The following is a 6,278-nucleotide window of genomic DNA, read 5'->3' as shown; positions in this document are numbered from 1 at the left end:
GGGGGGGGGGAGCTGGACCAGGGCCGCCGGACTGGACCAGGGCCAAGAGGCAGCGGCTGCCTGTCACAAGCTAACAAGTGTGTGTGGTCAGAGATTAGGGAAAAGGAAGGACACACACACATAAAAAAAAACTTCCAGCAAAGGAGCTCCTGTGGCAGCTGTAGCACTTTGAGTGCAAAGGATGCTGGACAACTGGAGGGATCCTATTGGACGGCGAGGTTGGGTGGGTTTGTCCCGGCCGTGGCCAGCTTCCTCTTCTTAAATGAGAAGAGTGACAATTCATCAGAGACAGGATGTCCAATAGGAAGACAGATCCCAGGGGCGGACAGAGAGCCTTGCAGCTGGCCACTCGATGGCCTTGATCAAACAAAAGTTAAAGTTTTCTTTCTCTGTCCTGCTCTCAAACGTTCTCTGTGCCTACAGAATAAAATAAATGAAAAAAAACAAAAGACAATAATCAGCAACAGACGACGGAGCAGTTTCCAGTAAGTCATTTTGTGTAAGTTTATTTTAAGCAGATGGGCCTCCCAGCTCCACAAATAACACTGCTTTCTTCGACCATTCATTTCCCTTCAACTCCGCTACGTTTCCACTCCTCCACGCTTACATTTCCCTCCTGAGAAAGAGGAGGAAATGGGGGGGGCACAATGCGGAGGAAAGCCCTTTGAAAGTGGCTCTGGCGAGGCCGCGAGGTCCTTCTAAAACTAGGAGCGGGGCAGGCGGCTCTGGTCTGGCCCGGCCCGTCTGGGGGCCCGCCTGGTGTTTTCCTATGTGCGATGCATGTGAACCTCGGGCCCCCCTTTGAGTTTGACAGCCGTATGAAGGGGGCCTCTGTAAGACGGGCTCCGCTTCAATCCGAATTCACCTCATCGATCTCGTTGCTTAATTACATTCAGCAGAGTGTGTGTGTGTGTGTGTGTGTGTGTGTGGTGGGGGGACGCCTGCTGTATTTACCCAGAACTTGTCCTGTATTTGGACAGATGAACTGAAATCGGCTTGTTATCGCTACGAAAGATGAAACCTCAAAAAGGCGAAACAGGCTATTAACTGCACCCTCGCCAGACACATTGATGCATACTGGCAGCTTAAAAGATCCAAGCGGGGGTGGGAAATATTGTTTCTATGAGGTAACTCCTCTTGCAAGGATTTCGTCCTGCAATTGAAACCATTCTGGTCGCCTTGGCTGACTAGAGCTTAGCCGAACAGACGCGTTTAACTAATTGTGCTCGGAAGAGAAAGGAAAGGGCGTGTGAAATACAGAGCTCTGTGATTAAAAAAAAAAAAATAGTTTCAACCACTGGGCATTTGTTTGGTCCATCTCCAGTCTGCATTCAGCAAACCACCAGAGTTAGCCATGCAAACCCAACAAATAAACACTTCGGCGATGGCCAAGTCCAATGTTTCCTCCCGCGTGTTGTGTAATCTGGCATTCCGGAGAGACTGAGTAAAAGAAACAAGACAAACAGAGGCATACCAGGCCTATCTGCAGGAAATGCCATGATATGAGTGAGCATGATCACGGTGTGGTCATGGGTGGACAACGGCGTCATTCTCCTCTGGTCCCATGGCATCCTGCTGGGCTTTGATCCTGCGGTGGGTGGGGTGTCGGAGTCCAGCAGGAGGTCCAGCGGCGGTACACCGGGGGTCCAGCGGAACAGTGGAGCCGAGCTGACCGCCAGCACGCAGGCCATCAAGTACGGCCCCATCAGGGTGTTCCTGTCTCCGATCACGCCAGGCGATTAACTGCTTTCATCATGTCGACAGATTCGAGAACAAGATCAGGGGACGACACGGGGAGCGCACACACTCTTCAGAAGACGCAAAGGAGGGCGCCGTCTGAGGAGCTCAGGAAGAGGATTGGAGATATCCTCGTAAAAAAAGGTAAAGGCTACAGCTTCATGTTCCTCTGAGCACAGCTGACGATATCATTATGAAGTACAAAGTTCACGGGACTGTAGCCAAGCTCCCGGGACGTGGACGCAAGAGGAAATGCCACTCCAGGCCGATCAGACGGACAGTAGAAAAAAAAAAAAAGAGCCTAGGAAACGATCTAAAGCTGTTCGAGCTGAACTCCAAGATCAAGGCAGATCACTTTCTGATCGCACCATCTGTCACAATTTGAATTGGAATGGGCTCCTAAGAAGAAGATCCAGGAGGACTCCACCACTGGCAGAAACACACACACGGAAAAATAAACAAAACAAAGAAAAAAAAAAAACGTCCACAACAATTTACAAAAATGCACGTTGACAAGCCACAAAGTTTGTGGGACTGATGAGACAAAACTGGAGCTTCCTGGCCAGTCGCATCGATTGTGTTTTCAGGCATTTATGATGATGTATTTTAGGCAGCGCTGCTTTTCACACATTTAGGGCAATTAATTTTACATAGCGCAGCTTTTCTACAGTGACTTTTAACTGAAGACTTCTGGTACAGACATATCTCAGACTCTGTTCTAATGAAAAATCAAACCAAAGCCACCCCCCTCTGGAGCACAATAAGGGAAATGAACCAGGAAATGTTACAAACACAGACAAGTGGGCTGTGAGGGTGAAGATTGTTCTATATTCATGGCAGAATCAAGCTTGTAAAGGAGTGAAGAAGTGCATCACACTTAGTTGTCACTGGAGCGGACCTGATAAATACTGGTGATTGCTCATCGTTTAGCTCTCCGCACAAAAAAAAACCTTCCCTGAAAACTTCAAACATCTGGGGCACAACTGGCACTCGGTCACACAGACGACTCTGTAGCTGAGCAGCAGAAACACCACTTCTGATTGGCAGTAAAATAAACACAAGAATCTGACGGTCACACTAAATCTTAACCAGTGCACTGCTGTGAGGGGCTGAGAAATGAACCCACTCCCAAAACCTTCAGCTAAAATATATATATATATATATATATATATATATATATATATATATATATATATATATATATATATATATATATATATATATATATATATATATATATATATAAATGTAGCAATCAGACTTTAAAGTGGAAGCTCGGAAGCTGATAAAAGCACCATTTTCCTGCAAAAAGAAAACAAGAAAAAAAGAGAGACAAGAACGCCCAGTCTTCACAGCAGTTACTGTTTCCTCCTACTGATGCAGAACAAACAAACTGTGGTTTATTCCAACCTTTTGTTAAAAGTCACCCGTTCCTCTTCTTGCCTTCAGGTAAGACTCTGACTAATGTTCATGGGAGTTATTGGCAGAGATTAGCAGGTGTATCCAGTATCAGTGCATGCTCATTTGAATGAAACAAACAATCTTCTGCAACCTGGATGTGCACCAACTGTAACTTGTTTTATTTTGTTTTAGAGAATAGCAACATTTAAAGGCCTCACATTATCATGGCGGAGTTTTAAACTGAGTTCCGAGCCTTTTTCCATCTGATCTTCAATAACATTGTGCAGGATTGCACATGACACATTGGATGACCTTTTAGCACTCACAGTATGTGTTGGGGGTGACTCTCAGCTACAAGTATACAAAATTGAAGCTGCAAAATTGACTCGGTTATAAGCATTTTTTGTGTTTTGTAAGGTTAGTTGGCTTTAGTGGCCATCTTGAATTGGGTTGACTCCAAAGGTACAACCAGGATGTGGTAGCGATTAGCCTCATCTACCACCACACCAAATCTTAGCTGAACATCTGTAAAACTGACTGCGTTAGAGCCGTTTCTGTGTTTGCAAAGCTTGATTAGCTGCTGCGGCCATCTTGAACCGGCTCTAAACATTCACCGGTCGTAGACGCGCGCCCACGGATTACCTTCCGAGAGCTTCATTTCAAATGTTTGGGTTTGTGAACACGGTTTTTCATGTCCACCAACATGAAAACCCGTGTTCTGGGGGAATATTAATACCCTCAGACAGATCTTGCTGCCAGTTTTTAATGCTAGGCTCATCTGCATTTAAAAGAAATGCAATAAATCTTCTAAAACTCGTACTGACAAAGTGAGGGAAAATCCATTTGTTCCCGAAAACATCAGGAGCTGGAGAAAACTCCCCCTTTAATTTGTTGTTACCCAGCGAAGTTGCTTTGAGCAGTTGGACTCAGTTGCTTATATCTTAACCTCTCTAAATATCACTTTGGGTGCAGTTCTTTTCAAGGCAGAAAGCTTAAAATCCAGTTCAGCAGGCTGAACGTTCATTTAGACACAAAAAGAAAGCAAGAAAAAGAGAAGGGGGGGGGGTAAAAAAAAAAACGAGACTTCCACCCTAAACAAAACCAGTTGAAAGCAAAACCTGGAGATTAGTCCTCATCAAATAGCAAGCTTACAGAACCAGATTCCAAGGCTTTATTACCCCCCAAGCTACAAGAGGTGGATCAGACTGATCATGATACGACAAGCTATAACTAGAAAAAAAACAAAAAAAAGTAAGAAATCATTTCACACCCCTGGAAACAGGATATTTGATTCAGCTAAACATTCCCACAAGGACTGCCTTGCTTCGCCGTCGATCAGGCTTGTTGTGAGAACCAACGCTGAGTCACCATTAGCGCCATTGTTCACCTGTTTGCACTTTCTGCCATATGTTCTTCGCAATAAAACCCGCTTCCGCATACTTTGTGCTGTTTTAGCCATTCACACATCAAAACACTGAGCTCAGTCTGGAACAGTGGGCTGTGGCTTTTATACTTCTATATTCATACAAAATATTTAACTGTGTTTAAGTTTTATTAAGATCCCCACAGCAACAATAAAATCTCAATTCGGTCAAAAAACATTGTTTTCTGAAATCCTCTTCAGCATACTTGCTCTATTTTTGTCTTCTTATGCTACTTTTAGCTGCTATTCTGCTGGTTGTAGCTTTTAGCTCAGAACCGTTGCTATTTTTAGCTACGGTTCTGATGATTTTAGCTTCTACCTACAGTTTAGCTTTTGGATATTGTTCTGCTCATTTTAGCTTTTAGTTACAGCTTGCCGAGTTTAGCTTTTAGCTACAGCTTGCTGGTTTTAGCTTTTAGCTACAGCTTACTGGGTTTAGCCTTTAGCTACAGCTTACTGGTTTAGCTTTCAGTTACAGTTCTATTGGTTTTAGCTACATTTCTACAGAGTTTAGCTTTTAGATATTGTTCTGCTCGTTTTAAACTGAATTCTTTCTCACAGCATTTTTGAAAAACATGCACCCCCCCCTCCTCTTCTAGTTAATAATAGTTACCACCCAACAGAAAACCTTTTCCTGAAGAGAAACTGCAATTCTTCCCACCGAAAGCCTGGGAGGCACAGAGCTGCTCCTAGTGGCCGCTCAGACGTCAGCTGACCGACCACGCTGGGAAAGCTGTAGGTTCCCAGTGCTGCCGGGACCTGAAGATGCGATGCTCTGCTTGATCCCCGGGCCGCTGCTTCCCAGGGCCGAGGCCTCCTCCCCAGGGAGCACCGGCGAAGACGGGTCCCTCTGCAGCGAGCGCTGACCTACAAACGCTGAGCTCACACAAAAAGATCCACGTTGGACCTGACGTGACGAGGCGAAGAGATCAGATGCCTCTACGCGTGACGGCTGGTGCTTCTGTCAAGACGTCAGACTCTCAGATTAAACGTACTCTCCATTACGATGATTCCTGACGTGTCTGGTTTTGCCCTGAAGAAGTCAGTTAGTTCTGGGCCCTTTTGGCTGTAACTGATGACCTTAGAGATCATCACACAGGAGCTTGTTCTGGTCTTCATCGCCCACTGATCATGTTTGTGTGTTTGTCTGTTAGCAAAATAACTCACAAACTACCCGGCAAGTTCTAACGAAGCTGTCAGAAAGTAATTCTTTGATGCACGCGTACAACTGATTCACTTTTAGAGTCAACCTCAGTCAGGATGGCCTCGCCACAGCCAATCAACCCCGGCAAACACAGATATGGAGCTAAGATTTGGCGCGGTAGTAGCTGAGACCGATCCCTAACTCACACTCTGAGCACAAACCGAGTCAGTAAGTGAAAGTTTATTTATATTGCAGACCAAAACAAGACGGCATCTGTCTCTCATGACCCGACTGTGTTCAACAATAATCTCATAGCCTCCACCAGTGTCACAACAAAACTTGATAGTTTTTTTTTTAAAGAACGTACTGAGAGGGGGGCGTATTACCCAACATCTTAACTTGTCTTTGTTTCAAGACCTTACGTAATGCCCTGACGGTGACAGGAAGTAGTGAGGCGTACGTTATGGTTGGAGCGGCGAGGGAATCAAAACACAGAGAGGCCATTTTTATGGTTAGCCCACGCGGATGCAAATAGACTTTCAGATCGGACTTCAGAAACTGCTGACTGGGCAA

This window comes from Kryptolebias marmoratus, linkage group LG18 (assembly GCF_001649575.2).
Source record: "Kryptolebias marmoratus isolate JLee-2015 linkage group LG18, ASM164957v2, whole genome shotgun sequence".
Classification (NCBI taxonomy): Eukaryota; Metazoa; Chordata; class Actinopteri; order Cyprinodontiformes; family Rivulidae; genus Kryptolebias; species Kryptolebias marmoratus.
This window is presented reverse-complemented; position numbering follows the sequence as displayed.